Raw genomic sequence first — 24129 nt, 5'->3', positions numbered from 1 at the left:
TCAGCAAGCCAGCAGCCCAGAAATCATCTCCAGTTCAAATGAAATTAGCCAATTTCATAAAGATTTCTCTGGCATAGTTTGAACTGCAAGTCCCGCTCTCCTGGGGGAAGGAGTAACCTCACATCTTATTATTCTTTCTTACCCTGAAGGTGTCTCTTGTCATCTATTATCATATAAACGCAGCACTGCTACTTACCCTTCATATGGACAGTGCATTGCCCCCACCACACTACTCTGTCTTTGAAGGCAAAGCTAGGCTCATCTCGTTCTAGGGTCCTGTGACAGTTTGCAGCCCAGTGTAAATAAATGAGGGTTTGCTCACTTGCTGAGCCACAGGCAGATGTGTTCAGTTCTTCCATTAAGCATGTATCTTTCTGTGTATTTTGTCTCTGTGGCCCAATTAGAATTACAGGCTGCTGTGACGGCCAGCAACTCTGCCATATGAAAAGCATGATAAGGGGCTGATTAAGCCACTTCCCGGGCTTGAAGGAAAAGTACACATGAGTTTAAATTTAAGTTCTGCTTCTTCCTAGTCACGTGGCCTAAGTGTCTCCGAATTATACTCATCTATAAAACTATATACACTTGTATCGTATATACAAACTGTGATCTTACAGAACAGTGAGGATACTCAATAAATATTGTCAATTGGGGGTGGGGGAGTTGGCTCAGTGGATGGCTCAGTACATTTGCCATACAAATGTGAAGACCAGAATCCAAATACCTAGCTCACGTGACAATGCCAGCTATCAGTGGTGGCCACTTGAATTTCTAACCCAGGACGGAGAGACAAAGAATCCACAGAATAAGCACGCTGGTAAGATAAGACTGGCCATATGAGCTGCCTCTGGGCTCAAGTGAGAAACCTTGTCTTAATATATATTTCCTTAATATAGAAGGAAAGCAAATAAGCATCAACCTCTGGCCTCCATAGACTCAAGTGCAGTTATACCTATGAAGTCTATCTACACATACATACATAGATTCACACAAACTAACATGCACACACACTCCTACTCATACATACACATGGCTGTGCAAAAACTGGTGTATATTTAGTCCACCTAGCAATAAGAGGCTGTTAGTATTGTGTGGGTTTGTGTGATATTTTTAATCTTGTACTCTTTGTTCTACTGTCATTCACGTTAGTGGACACCAGGATATCATTCTCTTGGATCATCATCCATGTGAATATGTGTATAGCTTTGCAAGAGGACTTGGTAGGACTCCATTCTTCCCTTGTGAGAAAGGCAAATGAGATCGGTTACATAAACCAGCAGGAAGCAAAGGTAGTGTAAACAGGATACAAGTGGTGATTTGTGAATGGTTATGACACCTTGCCTCAGGCAAATCCTCCAAGCCGAATTTGCAGGCTTTTTGCTCAATGGGAAAAATATACCACAGGTGACAAGTCAACTGACTAAAAGTCAGCCATCTCAGAAGAGGATCTCATGGCATGTGCCATGTAAAGAAATAAAAACGGAGTCAGAAAACTTAATTTTTACTTTGTTCAATGTGCTTAGATCATAATCTAGAGGTTTACCTTTAATAATTCCAGTTTGTGGGCCATGATACCTCCCTAAAATTATTCTTTATCAAATTCATGAAATATTCATAATTACAAGCACAAGACACATGCATCTGCTAGGAGATAAACCGGTATCTACTCTGAACGCTGGTGGGAATCAATTCCTATGACATGAAAGTTTTAAAGGCTCAAGTCTGGGCAGAATGCATGGTTTGTCACTTGTCGAACATTCTCAATTGTTACTGGGCATCAAAGCCATAAGTGTCTGACCCTTTGATGGATTCCAAGCTGTAGATGAACTGCGTAGTCTAGACAGTGCATCTCCTGGTCTGTTGAAATGCTTGCCTAGCTTCCCTACAGAGATGCTCAGCAATGGAGCTACCATCTATATAAGGCGAGTTCTGGGGGTGGATATAAGAATCTGAGCCTTAATTCCCTACACTGGACCTGCTAATCAATCTTTGGAATATTAACACACCTCCATCCACATCTTAGCTTTTTCTGTGAAACAAGCAGATGTAAAGGATGTTTTCTAAAGTCCCATGGGCTCTGAAACTCTATGGCCTGACATACCTTCATCTCCAGCCCATATTAGTGATATTCTCTCTCTCTCTCTCTCTCTCTCATACATACCTGCATGTAAACACAGAGGTCTGTACTAATACAATCTTTTTAAGTATTTCTTGGATAAATTAACATGTGATCCTACCAAAACAGGTACTATACAGTGGTACTGCTAGAATCTAAAATCTTTACTACTTCTCTTCATTATCTACAAATGAGATTTAGGAGTCCCTGTGGGTTATTTTGAAAGATATGTATCAAAGTATCACAAAGTCCTTTAACAGGTGTCGTTACATATTAGTGCTGTGGTATTTTCTCATTAATACCACAAATAAAAGTTCTTAAAAATATCATATGCCTTTGGAGATGAGGCAAGGTTGAGAAACTGACACCTGCTTTCTGAGAAATGTGGTCTTTTTACACCACACAAGGGTTTTCATAAATCCTCAGCTACAACTCTGTAATTTGTTTTATGCCATCAACTCCCACATCATTCGCGAATTATTATGAAACCCAAGCAGCCACACTGTAAATTTTAAGACACGGACTTTGAGATCCACAGCTTTCCAGTCACTGTGGCATCAAGTATTTTGAGAAAACAGCTTGAACTTGGAAGAAATGGAAGGGGGTGTAAAGTTTCTTTTTTTTTCTCCATAAAAAAAGGGAAAGGGTATAAAAGATATATTCACAGAAACTCTATATAAGAAGACAGATGTAAAGCCGGAAAGAAGTGTTGTGCCTTAATCTTTTAACTCCTCTCCTAAGTGTTAAATTTGAAAATCCATAAAGTTTTATAAGATATTCTCAGATTTTTCACTTACCAAGAATTCAAGAAAGCTTTAAGATCTTTTCTTTCAAAATATTCTGGGTAGTAGCACCTTTCTGAGACACCTGTGCTGGAGCACATTCAGGCTGAAGCATCTTGTCTGGTGCCCACATCACCGAAAGACTGGAGCAGTCTGCAGCAGGCATGACAACAAGCACCTGAGGACAAGCCCATCCTTGGGGAAACTGTCATGAGGACCAGTAATCTAAACATGACAGTCACATCAAGGGTCACCCTGTGTCTTAGGGTTTCCATCACTGTGAAGAGTCATCATGACCAAGCTGAGAGTTCTACATCTTCATCCACAGGAAGCAAGGAGCAGACTGATTCTTCTGCACTGGGAGAAGCCACACTTCCTAATAGTACCACTCCCTGTGGGCCAAGCATATTCAGACCACCACATCCTATTACTGCTGGATTTGATTTTTCTTCCTCCCTTCCTTTCTTTCTTTCTTCCTCCCTTTCTCTCTCTCTCTCTCTCTCTCTCTCTCTCTCTCTCTCTCTCTCTCTCTCTCTTTCTTCCCTCTCTCTCTTCCTTCCTTCCTTCCTTCCTTCCTTCCTTCCTTCCTTCCTTCCTTCCTTCCTTCCTTGTCTTATTTTAACCTGGAGTATTTATAACAAGCTCTAAAAAAAATAAAATGAAATACAAAATATTTTATTATTCTTTTGAGACAGAAAAAATTATGATAATGGCAGTTGTTTTGTCTGTTCAAAATGCTAAAACTCTCATGCAGTGTTTGAAACATCTGCACAATTTTCTCAGTCTACAAACCTACTCAGCTGACAATTGCTGTCTGACTAATTGAAGCTCAGGATTATCTTCCTGAGAAATTTCCCTGTCCTCAGACATCTGAGACAGGTGTAATTATGCTCTCTGTATGCTCCATGTTCAAATAGGAATATCATTTATCTCAAGTTACCTGCTTGAGAATTGCAAGTTCTCAAGAGCTGTAAAGGTCTCCATGTCTGACCAACCAGCTGCCAACAGCAGCTGAGTAAGTACTGGATGACTTAGTGACTTAGTCAGCTTTTCAGTGCTCTCCCTCTCTCTCTCTCTCCCTCCTTCCCTCCCTCCCTCTCTCTCTCTCTCCTCTGTATAAATAACTGAGGACATGAAAATACTTGGACCTACAACAGTCGAATATTGTTCAAAGAAAATAAAGCATAACTGGAAATCCTTTGTGTGTTTAAGAAGGTAGTTTTACTAAGGCAGATATAGTACTCTCAGTGATTTGCAGATTCAACACCATCCATATTAAAATTCTTCTGGCCATGAGACAGTTTATCCCAGATAAGGAAGCATATGAATTTGGAATATCGTGAGTGTAAGGCCACCAGAGACTTATGAGCAAAACTGTCTCAAAACAACTGAACAAACCAGTCAAGGTCAGTGACAGCCCCCACCCAGTAGTAGGGTGCATGCCCAGCATGGATTCGGCTCTCAATTGAATTTTCCAAGTCATGAAGAACGAGTTCTAAATATTGTTCTTGCAGACACGAACAAGCCAACGCTAAAATGTTCATGGAATTAAGGAGTAGTCTGGAGGGACAAAACAATTTTGAAAAAGGAAATTTGAAGTTTGCAAGTTCACATTTTCCATTGCAGAACATACTACAAAGCAGCGGCATATAAGGTAGCCTTGTGTTATCATCAGAATAGATAGTTAGAGAGTTCCACGTAAGATGTAGGCTATCAATCATCCAGACTTTAGACAAAGGCAAAACGCATGTCTAATTAAAGGAGATGACTCCTTTTCAAAAGCCCAACTGGATGGTCACATGTAAAATTTAATTCAAAATTAGTCAGTGACTCACTGGAGAGTTAAAAATCATAACACTGTTAAGCAACAACAATAAAGGAACAGGTAAATTCTGCTTGGTTTGGATTTGTCAGTGAACAGTGAAAGAAGACAACAAAGGAAACAGCACCCACACACACACACACACACACACACACACACACACACACACACACACACACACGGCCATGTGAAGCATCGGAACAAACTGGTGAGCACCAAAGGACACCAGCAATGAAAGTGAGAATACAGCCCACAAAACGGAAAATTATATTGGCAAATAATATATCTGAGATGAGCTCACTATTTAGACTGTGTAAGAAAGAAACTCATACAAGTGAACACAAGCAAAGACAAAAAGAATTTTAAAATAATTGTGAACATGAGTAGGTGTTTTTCCTAAGAAGAAATACAAATTGCCAATAACACACACACACACACACACACACACACACACACAGTGGTTAAGGTCCTTAGACCTCTGAGACAGCTGCAGTCAGATATGTTGTATTCTCCATAGAGAATATTTGCATAATCAACATTCTTGGTCATTAAGGAAATAAACCTCAAAACGTAATGGGACACTACTTCTTGCTCAGATGGCTATTATAATGAATGAGAAGAAGAAATAAAACAAAATAAAAGCAACAACAAAAACAAATGCTGTAAAGCAAGTGGAAAATGAGAACTCTCATACACTGTTTGCAAGAATGTAAATTAGCACGACTGCTGAAGAAAACCATAGAGCTGAACTCCAGAATGTTAGGAAAAATTTCTATATGACTGTGAAACTCTGCTATCACATCAGATTCCCTCCTCCCAACACTGCTCTGAGATTTCCTGCCCATTGAGGTGAAGTCACTTCCTAGGTGAAGTCACTTCCTAGTAGCTTCCATTCAACTGCCAGCTGGCTTTGTTGCCCCATCCCCTTAGCAGAGCTAAATAGTCTAAATAGACATATGTTTACTCTTTTTTATTTCTCTGCTCCTGTCTGAACCATTTTTATAACCTGCAAAACTAGCAGAACAAATGAACTGTGCATGAAAGAAGTGTGTGCCCTTCACTTACTAACAACTCAAGTACATGAATGCTTCCTACATCCATGCACAAAATCCTGTGCTTTTAACTACACCCTAAGTCAAGAAACTTAGTAAACCTGTATAAACTTTGGTCAGTGTCTAACCATAGCATAACACATATACAGTACTTAAATAGAAAACTTAAATTTTCTTATTACGCAATATAATCTTTTGGCTTTTTTTAAAATTTTTTATTAGGTATTTAGCTCATTTACATTTCCAATGCTATACCAAAAGTCCCCCATACCCACCCACCCCCACTCCCCTACCCGCCCACTCCCCATTTTTGGCCCTGGCGTTCCCTTGTTCTGGGGCATATAAAGTTTGCGTGTCCAATGGGCCTCTCTTTCCAGTGATGGCCGACTAGGCCATCTTTTGATACATGTGCAGCTAGAGTCAAGAGCTCCGGGGTACTGGTTAGTTCATAATGTTAATCCACCTATAGGGTTGCAGATCCCTTTAGCTCCTTGGGTACTTTCTCTAGCTCCTCCATTGGGAGCCCTGTGATCCATCCATTAGCTGACTGTGAGCATCCACTTCTGTGTTTTCTAGGCCCCGGCATAGTCTCACAAGAGACAGCTACATCTGGGTCCTTTCCATAAAATCTTGCTAGGGTATGCACTGGTGTCAGCGTTTGGATGCTGATTATGGGGTGGATCCCTGGATATGGCAGTCTCTACATGGTCCATCCTTTCATCTCAGCTCCAAACTTTGTCTCTGTAACTCCTTCCAAGGGTGTTTTGTTCCCAATTCTAAGGAGGGGCATAGTGTCCACACTTCAGTCTTCATTTTTCTTGAGTTTCATGTGTTTAGGAAATTGTATCTTATATCTTGGGTATCCTAGGTTTTGGGCTAATATCCACTTATCAGTGAGTACATATTGTGTGAGTTCCTTTGTGAATGTGTAACCTCACTCAGGATGATGCCCTCCAGGTCCATCCATTTGGCTAGGAATTTCATAAATTCATTCTTTTTAATAGCTGAGTAGTACTCCATTGTGTAGATGTACCACATTTTCTGTATCCATTCCTCTGTTGAGGGGCATCTGGGTTCTTTCCAGCTTCTGGCTATTATAAATAAGGCTGCTATGAACATAGTGGAGCATGTGTCCTTCTTACCGGTTGGGGCATCTTCTGGATATATGCCCAGGGGAGGTATTGCTGGATCCTTCGGTAGTACTATGTCCAATTTTCTGAGGAACCGCCAGACGGATTTCCAGAGTGGTTGTACAAGCCTGCAATCCCACCAACAATGGAGGAGTGTTCCTCTTTCTCCACGTCCTCAGCAGCATCTGCTGTCACCTGAATTTTTGATCTTAGCCATTCTGACTGGTGTGAGGTGGAATCTCAGGGTTGTTTTGATTTGCATTTCCCTGATGATTAAGGATGTTGAACATTTTTTCAGGTGCTTCTCTGCCATTCGGTATTCCTCAGGTGAGAATTCTTTGTTCAGTTCTGAGCCCCATTTTTTAATGGGGTTATTTGATTTTCTGAAGTCCACCTTCTTGAGTTCTTTATATATGTTGGATATTAGTCCCCTATCTGATTTAGGATAGGTAAAGATCCTTTCCCAATATGTTGGTGGTCTTTTTGTCTTATTGACAGTGTCTTTTGCCTTGCAGAAACTTTGGAGTTTCATTAGGTCCCATTTGTCAATTCTCGATCTTACAGCACAAGCCATTGCTGTTCTGTTCAGGAATTTTTCCCCTGTGCCCATATCTTCAAGGCTTTTCCCCACTTTCTCCTCTATAAGTTTGAGTGTCTCTGGTTTTATGTGAAGTTCTTTGATCCATTTAAATTTGACCTTAGTACAAGGAGATAAGTATGGATCGATTCACATTCTTCTACATGATAACAACCAGTTGTGCCAGCACCAATTGTTGAAAATGCTGTCTTTCTTCCACTGGATGGTTTTAGCTCCCTTGTCGAAGATGAAGTGACCATAGGTGTGTGGGTTCATTTCTGGGTCTTCAATTCTATTCCATTGGTCTACTTGTCTGTCTCTATACCAGTACCATGCAGTTTTTACCACAATTGCTCTATAGTAAAGCTTTAGGTCAGGCATGGTGATTCCACCAGAGGTTCTTTTATCCTTGAAAAGAGTTTTTGCTATCCTAGGTTTTTTGTTATTCCAGATGAATTTGCAAATTGCTCCTTCTAATTCGTTGAAGAATTGAGTTGGAATTTTGATGGGGATTGCATTGAATCTGTAGATTGCTTTTGGCAAGATAGCCATTTTTACAATGTTGATCCTGCCAATCCATGAGCATGGGAGATCTTTCCATCTTCTGAGATCTTCTTTAATTTCTTTCTTCAGAGACTTGAAGTTTTTATCATACAGATCTTTCACTTCCTTAGTTAGAGTCACGCCGAGGTATTTTATATTATTTGTGACTATTGAGAAGGGTGTTGTTTCCCTAATTTCTTTCTCAGCCTGTTTATTCTTTGTGTAGAGAAAGGCCATTGACTTGTTTGAGTTAATTTTATATCCAGCTACTTCACAGAAGCTGTTTATCAGGTTTAGGAGTTCTCTGGTGGAATTTTTAGGGTCACTTATATATACTATCATATCATCTGCAAAAAGTGATATTTTGACTTCCTCCTTTCCAATTTGTATCCCCTTGATCTCCTTTTGTTGTCGAATTGCTCTGGCTAATACTTCAAGTACTATGTTGAAAAGGTAGGGAGAAAGTGGGCAGCCTTGTCTAGTCCCTGATTTTAGTGGGATTGCTTCTAGCTTCTCTCCATTTACTTTGATGTTGGCTACTGGTTTGCTGTAGATTGCTTTTATCATGTTTAGGTATGGGCCTTGAATTCCTGATCTTTCCAGAACTTTTATCATGAATGGGTGTTGGATCTTGTCAAATGCTTTTTCTTCATCTAACGAGATGATCATGTAGTTTTTGTCTTTGAGTTTGTTTATATAATGGATTACATTGATGGATTTTTCGTATATTAAACCATCCCTGCATCCCTGGAATAAAACCTACTTGGTCAGGATGGATGATTGCTTTAATGTGTTCTTGGATTCAGTTAGCGAGAATTTTATTGAGGATTTTTGCATCAATATTCATAAGAGAAATTGGTCTGAAGTTCTCTATCTTTGTTGGATCTTTCTGTGGTTTAGGTATCAGAGTAATAGTGGCTTCATAAAATGAGTTGGGTAGAGTACCTTCTACTTCTATCTTGTGAAATAGTTTGTGCAGAACTGGAATTAGATCTTCTTTGAAGGTCTGATAGAACTCTGCACTAAACCCGTCTGGTCCTGGGCTTTTTTTGGCTGGGAGACTATTTATAACTGCTTCTATTTCTTTAGGGGATATGGGACTGTTTAGAAGGTCAACTTGATCCTGATTCAACTTTGGTACCTGGTATCTGTCCAGAAATTTGTCCATTTCGTCCAGGTTTTCCAGTTTTGTTGAGTATAGCCTTTTGTAGAGGGATCTGATGGTGTTTTGGATTTCTTCAGGATCTGTTGTTATGTCTCCCTTTTCAGTTCTGATTTTGTTAATTAGGATTTTGTCCCTGTGCCCTTTAGTGAGTCTAGCTAAGGGTTTATCTATCTTGTTGATTTTCTCAAAGAACCAACTCCTCGTTTGGTTAATTCTTTGAATAGTTCTTCTTGTTTCCAGTTGGTTGATTTCACCCCTGAGTTAGATTATTTCCTGCCGTCTACTCCTCTTGGGTGAATTTGCTTCCTTTTTTTCTAGAGCTTTTAGATGTGTTGTCAAGCTGCTAGTATGTGCTCTCTCCCGTTTCTTCTTGGAGGCACTCAGAGCTATGAGTTTCCCTCTTAGAAATGCTTTCATTGTGTCCCAAAGGTTTGGGTACGTTGTGGCTTCATTTTCATTAAACTCTAAAAAGTCTTTAATTTCTTTCTTTATTCCTTCCTTGACCAAGGTATCATTGAGAAGAGTGTTGTTCAGTTTCCACGTGAGTGTTGGCTTTCTGTTATTTTTTTTGTTATTGAAGATCAGCCTTAGTGCATGGTGATCTGATAGGATACATGGGACAATTTCAATATTTTTGAATCTGTTGAGGCCTGTTTTGTGACCTATTATGTGGTCAATTTTGGAGAAGGTACCATGAGGTGCTGAGAAGAAGGTATATCCTTTTGTTTTAGGATAAAATGTTCTGTAGATATCTGTCAGATCCATTTGTTTCATCACTTCTGTTAGTTTCAGTGTGTCCCTGTTTAGTTTCTGTTTCCATGATCTGTCCATTGGTGAAAGTGGTGTGTTGAAGTCTCCCACTATTATTGTGTGAGGTGCAATGTGTGCTTTGAGCTTTACTAAAGATTCTTTAATGAATGTGGCTGCCCTTGTATTTGGAGCATAGATATTCAGAATTGAGAGTTCCTCTTGGAGGATTTTACCTTTGATGAGAACGAAGTGCCCCTCCTTGTCTTTTTTGATGACTTTGGGTTGGAAGTCAATCTTATCAGATATTAGGATGGCTACTCCAGCTTGTTTCTTCATACCATTTGCTTGGAAAATTGTTTTCCAGCCTTTTATTCTGAGGTAGTGTCTATCTTTTTCTCTGAGATGTGTCTCCTGTAAACAGCAAAATGTTGGGTCTTGTTTGTGTAGCCAGTTTGTTAGTCTATGTCTTTTTATTGGGGAGTTGAGACCATTGATGTTAAGAGATATTAAGGAAAAGTAATTGTTGCTTCCTGTTATTTTTGTTGTTAAAGTTGGCATTCTGTTCTTGTGGCTGTCTTCTTTTAGGTTTGTTGAGGGATTACCTTCTTGTTTTTTCTAGGGCATTGTTCCCGTTCTTGTATTGGTTTTTTTCTGTTATTAACCTTTGAAGGGCTGGATTCGTGGAGAGATAATGTGTGAATTTGGTTTTGTCGTGGAATACTTTGGTTTCTCCATCTATGGTAATTGAGAGTTTGGCTGGGTATAGTAGCCTGGGCTGGAATTTGTGTTCTCTTAGTGTCTGTATAACATCTGTCCAGGCTCTTCTGGCTTTCATAGTCTCTGGTGAAAAATCTGGTGTAATTCTGATAGGCTTGCCTTTGTATGTTACTTGACCTTTTTCCCTTACTGCTTTTAGTATTCTATCTTTATTTAGTGCATTTGTTGTTCTGATTATTATGTGTCAGGAGGAATTTCTTTTCTGGTCCAGTCTATTTGGAGTTCTGTAGGCTTCTTATATGTTCATAGGTATCTCTTTCTTTATATTTGGGAAGTTTTCTTCAATAATTTTGTTGAAGATGTTTGCTGGTCCTTTGAGTTGAAAATCTTCATTCTCATCCACTCCTATTATCCGTAGGTTTGGTCTTCTCATTGTGTCCTGGATTTCCTGGATGTTTTGAGTTAGGATCTTTTTGCATTTTCCATTTTCTTTGATTGTTGTGCCGATGTTCTCTATGGAATCTTCTGCACCTGAGATTCTCTCTTCCATCTCTTGTATTCTGTTGCTGATGCTCAAATCTATGGTTCCAGATTTCTTTCCTAGGGTTTCTATCTCCAGTTTTGCCTCACTTTGAGTTTTCTTTATTGTTTCTACTTCACTTTTTAGGTCTAGTATGGTTTTGTTCATTTCCATCACCTGTTTGTATGCTTTTTCCTCTTTTTCTGTAAGGACTTCTACCTGTTTGATTGTGTTTTCCTGTTTTTCTTCAAGGACTTGTAACTCTTTAGCAGTGTTCTCCTGTATTTCTTTAAGTGATTTATTAAAGTTCTTCTTGATGTCCTCTACCATCATCATGAGATATGCTTTTAAATCTAGGTCTAGGTTTTCGGGTGTGTTGGGGTGCCCTGGACTGGGCGAAGTGGGAGTGCTGGGTTCTGATGATGGTGAGTGGTCTTGGTTCCTGTTAGTAGGATTCCTACGTTTACCTTTCGCCATCTGGTAATCTCTGGAGTTAGTAGTTATAGTTGACTCTGTTTAGAGATTGTTCTTCTGGTGATTCTGTTACCGTCTCTCAGCAGACCTGGGAGACAGATTCTCTCCTCTGAGTTTCAGTGCTCAGAGCACTCTCTGCTGGCAAGCTCTCTTACAGGGAAGGTGCGCAGATATCTTGTTTTTGGACCTCCTCCTGGTCGAAGAAGAAGGCCCAAAACAGGGCCTTTCTCAGAAGCTGTGTTGCTTTGGCAGTTCCCAGAAGCTGTCAGCTTCTGTGGTGCAGACTCTCACCTGTGCAGACTAAATTCCTAAGCTCCAGGGAGTCCTGGAACCAAGATGGCGACCACTGCTCCTGAGGCTGAGGCCGCCTCCCGAGCCAGGCGGACACCTGTCCTCTGGTCTGGACGGTGGCCGGCTGTCTGCAGCCTGCAAAGGGTACTGCCTCAGCGGCTCTGTGCTTGTGCCCGTCCCAGAAGCTGTCCGGTTCTCTGGCACACCCTCTAACCTGTTCAGACTAATTTCCTAAGTTCTGCTGAGTCCCGGTACCAAGATGGCGACCGCTGCTGCTGAGGCTGAGGCCGCCTCCCAAGCCAGGGGGACACCTGTCCTCTGGTCCGGACGGTGGCCAGCTGTCTGCGGCCCGCCAAGGGTGCTGCCTCAGCGGCTCTGTGCTTCAGCCTGTCCCAGAAGCTGTCTGGTTCTCTGGCGCACCCTCTAACCTGATCAGACTAATTTCCTAGGTCCCGCGGAGTCCCGGAACCCAGATGGCGACAGCTGCTGCTGAGGCTGAGCTTGGCTTTTTTTTTAAACATATAATTGTACCACTTATTTTCCCAAACATGATTTTTTAAATTAATTATTTAGGAATTTTGTACCATGCACCCTAATTGCACTTGCTTCTTAATCCTCCCAGGATTATCCTGACTCCCTTACATCCTCCCATTAAAAGAAAACAAACAAATAAACAAAAAACAACAAAACACCAAGTCTAGTTTGTGTTGCCTATATATGCATTAGAGTATGGTCAAACTCCCAGGGACTGGACATCTAAAGAAAACAGAGTCCCAGTCCTCCATAATCCTTGCTAGAAACCATCCACTCTGAGGAGTTAGCTAGCATCTTTATCACAGGTTTTAAGAACACTTTTCTTCTCCTCTCCTTTTTCTTTTCTTTTCTCTTCTCTTCTTTTCTTTTCTTTTTTTCCAATAGCTTCCTCTCTGGACGGTTTCTCTTTTTTGTGGGGCAGAGGGGAGGGTGCAGGGGAGGGAGGGGGAAGCGGCTGTCACAGAAGCCTTCAAGGTCTCTCATTCTCAGCTATGAATCTGCAGTCATCAATTCCACGCAAAAGTAGCTTTTGTGCCCATAGCATCCTGCAGCCACATGGATCCTGTACTTCCACATGGTTTCCAGTAACGACACACATCCTGCTCATCAACCTGGACCTCAATCGCAGCACAGATCCTGGACATTAGCATAGATGTCTGGAGCACACAGACATCCACACAGCCCTCAGCGGCAGCATGGGCCACAGAGATTCACACGGTGTCCTGAGATGGGTACAGATCATGGACCTCAACGTGACCTCCCCCTGAGGAAACCTAAGCACAGGAACCAACGTAGCCTCTGGCAGCAGCATGGATCCCAGATTTCAGCACACCCTGCCACTGCTTCTGCATCTCTAGTTCTAATTCTCTCCTCTTGCCCTTGTTTGTTTCTTTGTTTTTTTAATTTTTATGTAATACTTTTCTTTTTGCTATAATTATTTTCTATTTTCTTTTGTTTTCTTTTGGGAGGAGGTTGCAAGGGTAGAGGGTAGACATGGTGGGGCAAGAACATGAGCGGGATTGGGGCGCGTGATGTGAAATTCACAAAGAATCAATAAAAACAAACAACAACAACAACAAAAAGACGTGACTTTGACAAGGTTGTTGAAGTTGTCCTGGAGATAGTGCGTGATATGCAGTCTTATCCTTCACTGAAATGTCACTCTGCAAACCCTCCTTGGGTCTTGAGAGGCCCCTCAGCCCTGTGGGTGCTGCCAGCCACCACCATCTTGAATAGAGCCTCCCTATAATTTTGCAATATACAAAATAAAAGTTATCAGAAAGTATAAAGCCAAAAGTATGGAAATCCTTAGCACTTATAAAGCATCAGGACTATGTTGATAGATATATGATTGGGACCATGAAGGGTTTTGTCTCCTTATGAAATCATGTATCTGTTTTAGAAAATTTGGAAAATTTAATAAAAATATTTCATCATCATTTAGGGATAATAGTTATTATACTTTTGTGGATGCTTCTGTGTTTTTCAGGCTTTTAATAACTTTCTCTGATTTAAAAGATATAAGCCTCAATTGTTTAAGCATGAAAATGAGAAAGTTGCTTTTCAAAAATATATTGCTAGTATATATCATTCCTGAAACAAAGACATAAAAGATAAAGTTATTGTAAGGAGATTCTACATAGGTCATGAATAGAATGTGACTATTTTACCAAATTTTAAACTTCTGCATAAGCAAGAATTGCAGTGTTGTGTGGAGAGTGGGTATGTCTCCCTTTGTAGTTAAACTGTGCTGTCTTTTATTGTATAACTTCACCTTACTTGAAGCTTAGACTATAAAATTGTCAACTTTTATACTATTGCCAAGAGCAATTATTATATCTTTAAATCTAAACTAATTTTATAATAAAACTGATTTTGCGTTCTAACTTGTAATTTACATTAGTTCTGATTTAAGGAGTTAACCGGTTTCTACATGAATATTGGTTATTTACAGCGTTTCTGTGAGTGGCTGTAGTTTCTCTCCTACCAAATTTTACTTAGTTTCAACTCTTTTTAGAGACTCTATGAAGTTGTGCATGGGCTTGCCTCCATCAAAATTCATGTAAATTATATATGCTGATTGCTTGTCATTTGTAGAGGTTTTAATGTTGAAATTTTTAGTTAAATCTATGTGCAAGTTATAGCATTCAATTAATTATATCACAGCAGTAAATCTCTTTTCCTTAGACAATCTCTCCCAAGATGAAACTTTAAGGTACCTTTATGGATGTAAACAAGAGACAGGGACACAAACGGTGATGAACATTCAGGTGATTTTTTTCTATTTCAGGTCAGAACAGTACAAGGACAGATGTGACGATTGTTTGGTAAGGAGGGTCAGAATCAGCCAGAAAACTCTCTCAGTAGATTACGAGCTTCGTGATGTTGCACACAACAGTGACTCTCCTTACTTTGGCTTCTACCTACAGGTGAGTAAGACTGGATAAATCAGAATGTAGTCAATCTTCTCTTTGAATTACCTCAGCTACAAATTTTAGATTAAGGAGAACAAATCAAATTATAATAATGACATTACTAACAAACTTGCTTATCAAAAGTGTTATAAACAAACACTGGGAACTCATAGAGACAAATAAATTCATTCTGATTAAATGGGCACATTCTTAGAAATACATAAGTTATCAACATTGAGTGAAGAATTAGAAAATCACAACAGACTTTTTGAAATAGAGATATCTAAGGACTGATCAATAATCATCCAGCAGACGTGAGAGGTAACATAGAGAAAAGATGGCAAAATGGATCGTTCGGAGTTGAGAGAAGTCAAACTAGAAACGAGGAGGCAGCAACAGGTATGGAAATGTGGCCACAACAGACTACAGAGTGTATCTTTGCTGAGAAGAGCCAAAGATTTGTCAAGTAGAGCCAGTCCTCCAGTCACCAGGTGGCCACCCACCAGCTACCTCATCCTGTTGCCACCCACTAACCATGCCAACAGCATGAAGCCACCCATGCTGCTTCTGCTTAGACTGCTCTCCCTGCTGTGGGAATGAGAGCAGGGTCCACAATGCTGCCATGATGGTTGCACCCAGGCTACCAGCATTCAGAACAAGGTGGTATCCAGCAGCCTGGAGCTCATACAGTTCCTCCCCAGAGACACATGGCCCAATTACATAATCACTCTGACTCTGAATAACAACAGCAGAATCTCTATGGTGGTTTGAATAGGTTTGGTCTCCATAGATTCAATGTGTGGCCACAGGAAGTGTTACCATTAGGAAGTGTGGCCTTATAGGGGTAGATGTGGCTTTGTTGGAGTGTGTCACTGTGTAGACAGACTTTGAGGACTACTATGCTCAACCTCCTCTCAGTGTGCGATCAGAGCTTCTTGGCTGCCTACAGAAGATAGACTCCTTCTTCTACCTACATAGCAAGATATAGAACTCCAGCTCCTCCAATACCAAGTCTGCCTGCATGCTGCCATGCTTCCAACCATGATGATAGTGAACTGAACCTCTGAAACTGTAAGCCAGGCCCATTAAATGTTTTCCTTCATAAGAGTTACCTTGGAACACAGGGCCCCCAATGGAGGAGCTAGAGAAAGCACCCAAGGAGCTGAAGGGGTCAGCAACCCTATAGTTGGAACAACAATATGAACTAACCAGTACCCCAGAGCTTGTGTCTCTAGCTGCATATGTAGCAGAAGATGGCCTAGTTAGCCATTACTGGGAAGAGAGGCCCCTTGGTCTTGCAAACTTTACTGGGAAGAGAGGCCCCTTGGTCTTGCAAACTTTATATGGGCCAGTACAGGGGAATGCCAGAGCCAAGAAGTGGGAGTGGGTGGGTAGGGGAGCAGGGCGGGGGGGGGGTGTTTAGGGGACTTTTGGGATAGCATTTGAAATGTAAATGAAGAAAGTATCTAATTAAAAAAAAGAGTTACCTTGGTTGGGCTGGAGAGAAGGTTCAGCACTTAAAAGGAATAGCTGCTTTTCCAGAGGTCCTGAGTTCAATTCGCAGCAACCACGTGGTGGCTCACAACCATCTATAAAGGGCTATGATGCCCTTTTCTTGCATGTAGGTGTATATGCAGACAGAGCATACATTAAAAATCAAAACAAAACGAAAAAAATGAATAAAAAATTAAAATATAAAGAATTATTTGGCCATGTTGTTCCTTCAGAGCAATGAAACCCTTCCTAAGACAATATCTAAAATCAAAAATCGTTTATTTTCTGGATTAAGTCTCCTTGAAAGACTTCTGTGATCTGGTTGCCACTGGAAACCACATTGATGTCTATGATCCAAGCTGCCCCCAGAAACTGTGTTGAGGTTCACAATCCATGCTGCCAGCAGCTGAGAGGGGCAAGGAGGCTTCTTTTGCAGTGGTATCAATGACTGCAGATTCATACCTGAAAATGAGAGACACTGAAGGCTTCTGTGGCTACTCTCCCTGCCCTTGAGAAAGAAACAGTCCAGATATGAAGCTTTTGGACACAGTCCTTAAAAACTGTGATAAAGATGCTAAAGTGTAGTTCTTCACTGTAAATGGCTTCTGGTAGGGATGCGGGGAGGAAAGACTTGGTTTTCTTTAAGGGAATGGCCACTGGAAATCTGACCATGCTTCAACAAGTATATGGGCAGCACAAACTGGACAAGAGGTTTCTGTTTGTTTGTTGCATTTTTGGGGGAAGTGTGCAAGGGTGGAAGGGTGGACCTGGGAAGAATGGGAAGCGAGTGTGTTCTGGGTTCGTTGTATGAAATTCCCTAATAGTTAATAATAAAATTATGTTGGGGAAATACAATAATCTTCCACCAAAATGAAATCATTGACTATATGTCTTCACTAGTGAATTCTACCAAAAGTTTAAGATCCAAGGCTTGTTTGCTGATGTCGTCACTGTTCTTGATGTCTAAAGACACCATGGCCAAGGCAACTCTTATGAAAGAAAGCATTTGATTGGGAACTTGGTTACAGTTTCAGAAGTTATCTTCATGGCTAGAAACATGGTGCCATAGATAGGTAGATAGATAGATAGATAGATAGATAGATAGATAGATAGATAGATAGATAGATAGATAGATAGAGATCGGCCATTCTAATCACTGTTATCTTTTCAAACAGTTCCACTCCTTAGAGACCAAGCATTCAAACATATGAGTCTATAGGGGTTGTTCTCATTCAAACTAACCCTGTTGTTTTCTATAATCTGATGGTAAGGCCTTAATTTTGAAGGCATTACTTACTTATGGCATCGATTATGGTGAAGTCAAATTGTTTCCTAAGTATAAGATTTACCCTCTACTGGCTAGTTTTCATTACTGGGAGGTACTCTAGATGTTATTATCATCAAGGAGGGAGCATAGCAGAGTCCAGGCAGGCACGGTGCAGGAGGGGCTGAGAGTTCTACATCTTTATCTGAAGGCTGCTAGCAGAATACTGACTTCCAGGCAGCTAGGATGAGGGTCTTATAGCCCACATCCACAGTGACAGATTTACTCCAACAAAGGCCACACCTTCGAATAGTGCCACTCCCTGGGCCAAACATATTCAAACCATTACACCATAGATCAGAGCCTTGCTCAACTCACATCAGAGAAACTTCTTCATGCAGTAAATAGGAATTAAAACAGAGACCCACAGCTAGACAAGAGGATAATGAGACTTTGGAGTGCTCACTCCTTTCTATCCCGTCCCCCTCAGGGCTCGACAATCTGTGCAGAAGAAGAAGGAAAAAGCTCGTCATAGTCAAGGAAATAGATGACTCTAAAGAAGCAGTACCTTTATGTACAACAGGACAAGTGCACATATGGACTTACAGTAACTGTGGCAGCATGCACAAGACCCTCACAGATGCAAGCTCTATGGGGGATCCCAGCACTGAGAAGGGGAAATAGACACAGGGCCCCACCCCAACAAAGAAGCTATCTGATATTGATAAGTGAAAATCAGCTTTCTCCAGTGGAGTCTCACTATGTATGTCAACGATATTCCAGTGTAGGCTTATGCCCAAGAGTAGTTGGCCAATATAAATCTAACGCCAGTAATTTTGTGGACTTTCGCTTTGTTTTGGCATTCTTTTTCTCATTAGACTTTTGCCTGTTTGTTTTGATTTTGTGTGTGTGTGTGTGTGTGTGTGTGTGTGTGAAGAGTTTTGTTTCTTATCTTTTGCAGGATTTGGTTATGTTTTATATTGTCTTAGGGTTTCTATTCTTGTACAAACATCATGACCAAGAAGCAAGTTGGAGAGGAAATGATTTATTCAGCTTACACATCCACATTGCTGTTCATCACCAAAGGAAGTCAGGACTGGAATTCAGGCAGGCCAGAAAGCAAGAACTGATTCAGAGGTCATGGAGGGATGTTACTTACTGGCTTCCTTCCCCTGGCTTGCTCAGTTTGTTTTCTTATAGTATCCAGGCCTACCAGTCCAGGGGTAGTACCACCCACAATGGGCCCTCCAAGCCCTGTGAACATGCCTTACAGCTGGATCTCATGGAGGCATTTCCTCAAGGGAGGCTCTTTTCTCTGTACTAACTCCAGCTTTTGTCAAGTTAACACACAAAACCAGCAAGTAGATATACTATTGCTGGAGGGGTTTTGAAACATACATAGATAGATAGATAGATAGATAGATAGATAGATAGATAGATAGAGAGAGAGAGAGAGAGAGAGAGAGAGAGAGAGAGATAGATAGATAGATAGATAGATAGATAGATAGATAGATAGATAGATATAGATAGATAGTAGATAGATAGAGGAGGACAGACACAATGTTGGGTAGGAAAGGAGGTGGGGAAGGTCTAGTAGAATTTGAAGAAGGGAAAACATGTGATCAATGTAGATTTCATAAGTCTTTTAATAAAAAATTAAAATAAATTTTAAAACTTACCTAAAGTAATCAAAACAAAAATATTATATGATATGAAATACACAAATCATTGAAATAAGAAAAAACAAAGAGAAATTGGATAGCTATATATTTGCTCCCAGGAGTTGTAGCATAATTCTCTTAGTGGCTGGTTTATAAACAAGACAAAGCATTAGTAGAGAACTGTAGGGTTTGAAAACACTACTAACAAACTTGACTTACTTAACTAACAAACATGACCGACTTGACATTAATAGAGTCACACAGTCTAGTCCTGCACGAGGCACGTCCTTTTCAAGTGCAACCCGAACAGTTACTAGTATTAACAACATGCTGGACCATAAAGCGAGTCTCAAAAAATCCCAAAGATGTAATCACACAAAATGCCTTCGCTGATAGTAGTGTCATCAAAGTAGAAGTACATATTGACATAGGTGTCACTGGAAAGTCCCCAAATTTTTATAAATTAGATAGTACATTTGTCCTTAACCCAGGGGTCAAAACACAAATCCTAAAAGGAAATTGAAGAATTTTTTTAATGCAATGGAAATTAAAATCTAACAAGTCAAGTTTTATGGCCTAAAGTTAGAGCTGTAGTTAAAAGGAAATATAAGCTCTCCAATATGTGTGGATATGAAAAATATCCATCTCCAGACAAAACACAAAAAAAGAGAAAATCTGGAGTGAGAGAGAGAGAGAGAATATAAAATTAAAAAGTAAATGTGTGAAAAACACAAAGATGAAAGTTATTTGTTTAAGAAACTTATTTGTTATGGGCAAAAACTTGGCAATACAAAAACAAGAAGTGGTCTAAATTATGAGCATCAGAATATAAAAGGTCAATGCCAGTACAGGCCTTGCAAGTCTCATAGAAGGTTTAATAGTGAGGAATCATTGTGCAAAATAATGTGCCAATATATTTAAATTTTCAAAGAAAGTGGAAAGAAGTATTTGAGGAATGTGACTTCACACTCATAGAGAGAACTCCAGATTCCTATAACATCATCACTGAAGAAACTTTCTAAGTCCTAAAATCAAAAACCAATATGTTACACATTAAAATTAAATTTCCTAATAAAAGAAGAAAGTTCCTGGGACTGGAAGTCTCCACAGTAAGGTTCACTGTTGCTGTTACAGAAAGCCTGGGTTCCATTGCCAGCATTCACTGGTGTCTTGCTGTTGTACTTGACCCCAGTTCCAAGAGCTCCTATACCATCGTCTGGCCATTGGGAGAACCAGGCATACACACAGTGCATACCTATAAACAGGCTTAATACCTGTCTACACAAAATGAGAATATATAATTTACAAAAGGAAGAAATCGTTTCTAACTTATTTGATTATTTATTGACATCAAAATCTTGCAAGAATCATACTAAACAAAAAATGTGTAGCTATAAAATACGTCAATGCCAACTATAACATAAAATACTTATATGAAATATATAAAATCCAAATAATTTTTTAAAGGCAATGATTCTCTATGGTGCTCTGTTTTATCAGAAGATGTTAAGACTGAATGATAAAATACTTAAAATTGAATTGATATAGAACAGCCAGCCCAACAAAATAGTGGGTAGTATACTTGAATAGATACTTCAACAACAACAACAAAAACAGCAACAATGTTTTCACTGTTGTCAGTAAAATGCAAACCAAAGAGTGATACATGTGTGTGGGTAAACCAACTCAGGCATCCTTCTGCAAGGTCACAAACAAAAAGAATTCAATTTACCAAACTGTAGATAGAGTAACTTTCTAGGGGAGTCAGACCAGACACTTGGTTATAAAATAATTACAAAAATCTCAGCTTTGAAACATTACATGCATTAGTAAGCAATCTTATCACCTTATTGATCTCTTCAGCAGCTAAAAAGTCTTAAACACATGTGTTCCCAGAGTCTACTCTCAATATTGGAAAAAATCTCTGGACTTTGAGACTTGAAGGAGCACCTGGTTATCCACAGGCAGACAGGTACCATTCTGTCCCCACAACAAGACCAGTCTTGTCCTGATAGCAATTCTGCCAGGCCTGGCACACCCAACCATTGCCTAGAGCATGGTGCTTCCTGTTTGTAGGCATTCCTTTTAGAATGGATTTATAGTAATTACTAAAGTTAACTTTTGAATGAGAATATCAAGAAATAAGATATGTTCTTATAGAGATAATAAACAATAAAACTGATCCTAGAAGAACACTCTGAACATTTGAGACGCCATCAAAAATTACGTTTTCAGATGATCTTTTTCTAATGTACACACACACACACACACACACACACACACACACACACACACACACACACACACACATATATATATATATATACATATATATATATATATATATATATATACATATATATGGAGAGAGAGAGAGAGAGAGAGAGAGAGAGAGAGAGAGAGAGAGAGAGAGAGATGGAAATAAGGGTGTTTCCTGGAAATTCTTATTTGATTACTAAGATAACTTGAAGAGATGATATATTGAAAATTCATATATTTTCCTGGTTAATTGTGGTTTTAGATATACACAAAAATAACAGACAAGTATTTTCATATTGTGTTCAATATGTATTTGAGTCCCTATGTGAGAAATACATTTCTCAATGATTCATGCAAAGAACCTTGAATCGTCTACTTTCTATTATACTTTTACTTAAAACTAATCAACTACTTAGATAGTGATTGCTCACCCATCCTTCCTTCTCCTTAACCCTGTGAGATAAGAAGAACAAAGTGCATATTTTGAGAAATAAGCTACAGGAGAAAACCAACGGGGTGCGCATAGATTTTTTTGGGACATTGTGTAATATAAGTCATGTGCATTTGGACTTTTGAGATTCCCAGCTCTACCACAAAACATGGATAGCTCAACTCTTGACAAAATGCTCATGGCAACCCTATATTGACTACCTGTTGATGACTTCAGGGTGAAAGGGCTTGAAGACTTGAAGTTACCAACACCTCAAACATTGACTTATACTCCAAAAGTGTTTATTTAAAATCTTGTTAATTGAAAAACAGATGCTAGCTGGCTGTTGCTAGTGCATGCTTTTAATCACAGCAGTCAGAAGGCAGAGGGAGGTGGATCTCTATGAGTTAAAGGGGAGCTTGGTCTGCTCCCTTGAGTCAGTTCCAGGACAGCCAAGATTACACGGAGAACCTCTACGTCAAGAAAAAGAAAAAGAAAAAGAAAAAGAAAAAGAAAAAGAAAAAGAAAAAGAGAAAAAGAAAAAGAAAAAGAAAAAGAAAAAGAAAAAGAAAAAGAAAAAGAAAAAGAAAAAGAAAAAGAAAAAAGGAAAAAAAGACAGAAAAGAAATGAAAACCATGCTCTGAGTAATTCAACTACTGGTGGGAGTGTCATTTCCTAGGAATGCAGGAATGTGCCAATAGGGGCAATTATTTCTCATGTTCTTCCAAAACCAGCAGTGCTTCCTCAGGCAGGAATACAGGTGCCCACCATCGAATCCTAGCCAGTTTGTTCTCACAGAGAAGTCTCAGAGCTGTTAAGAAAGAGACATATCTTCAAGGTTGTACACTGTCACTCACCTGGCTCTGCCTGAAAACTTCCCGAAAGGTATTGAAACTTATATTTATTTATTTATTTTAACACAAAACCACCTTTAATAGCTCTCATAGCCCTGTAAGTGCTTCCTTAAGGTCAGCGGGACCTTGAGTGTTTGTACTAAGATAACAAAAGGCCTATGAGATGGTTAGTGAAGAATCGAATGAAAGAGAAATTTCCATGGCTGATGTGCAAGGTTCTGGCTCAGCGTTCTGTGCAGAATTAATTCTTTTATCAGGTCCGGTTTTATGAGCCCTTTTCCTTCTATGCATAGTAATTCCAGACATGCGGCTACATCAGAATGAAAGGTATCAGGGCTCAGCCAACTCTGAGCCACTTATTTATTGAAAACTTTATCTCCATATTAAATTCTCACTGAAGAGGCTTTCATTAAGCCCACAAGACCGGCATAACGAGTGAGCCGTGGAGTTTTCTTTGGAAACCGATGCAGGAGCTAACCTCCCTATCTGGGTTTCCTTGCCCTCACTTCTACCCCAAAGCTGCCAACAGAGCCAGAGAGAGAAACGCTTATTCAAACTGGACTCCCCCCTCCCCCGCCGCCGCCGCCCTCCCCCCGCCCCGCCCCTGCATTTGAGCAGGCCACAATTTATATCACTCGAGTCTCCTTAAATTAGTCCAAGAGGATTTCATTTTACAGGCCTGCTTGACTGGGATCCTTTTGGCACGATGGGTTCAGCTTTGTATACAACGGAGATTCATATTTTATGTGCGTGTAAAAACCCCAGCCATGAATCTAGCAGCTCAAAGCTTCACCTTCATTCTTCACAGCTCAGTTCAGAGCCCAGCACATTTCCATAGGCCTGGTCTCAGGATAGCTCTTGGCGGAGCTGAAAGGACAAAAGCTAAAAATAGACGAAGGAACTCGGAGCCTCCGGAGGACAGGACAGGAAAAGAGGACTTTTTCAGGTTTTCACACCGCACCTTCCAAATTAATAGGATGTACACATAATGCCCTCCCCCCCCCCCACTTCACACGTTTAAATTGAAATAGCACTTCGGGCCAGACATTGCTTTCTGCTTTTTAAGTGAGAGGGGCCTTAGAATAATGTTTAAAGCTTCTGAAATAATATACCTCTCGCTGACCTGCTGGCAAGCCTGCAAGGCCTCACCCTGTCACCACTTTTCTCCTTGCAGTTCTCAGCCTCGGCTTGTCTGCCGTCTCTGCCCTCCCCCCAAATCCCTGAGCTACAAACCTAAATAGTTTGCAAGGCAGAGCCAGAAGGACAAGGTGGAAAAAAAA

General features: G+C 40.1%; 1 long non-coding RNA gene across 3 annotated transcripts in view; it reads left to right on the top strand.

Annotated features, from left to right (window-relative positions):
* Positions 1-1241: 1241 nt before the first annotated feature.
* Gm34320 overlaps positions 1242-24129 on the top strand; it is a 70052-nt gene continuing 47164 nt past the window's right edge. For 2 of the 3 annotated variants that reach the window (XR_373693.3, XR_373692.3), the window contains exon 1: positions 22738-22880. This is a non-coding gene — a long non-coding RNA (predicted gene, 34320). Of the gene's footprint in view, positions 1290-14763; positions 14903-22737; positions 22881-24129 lie in introns of those variants that run through there. The other variant, XR_373691.2, reaches the window with a different exon arrangement.

The sequence above is a fragment of the Mus musculus genome, chromosome 1 (assembly GCF_000001635.26).
Source record: "Mus musculus strain C57BL/6J chromosome 1, GRCm38.p6 C57BL/6J".
In the NCBI taxonomy this organism is placed as follows: Eukaryota; Metazoa; Chordata; class Mammalia; order Rodentia; family Muridae; genus Mus; species Mus musculus.
This window is presented reverse-complemented; position numbering and strand designations above follow the sequence as displayed.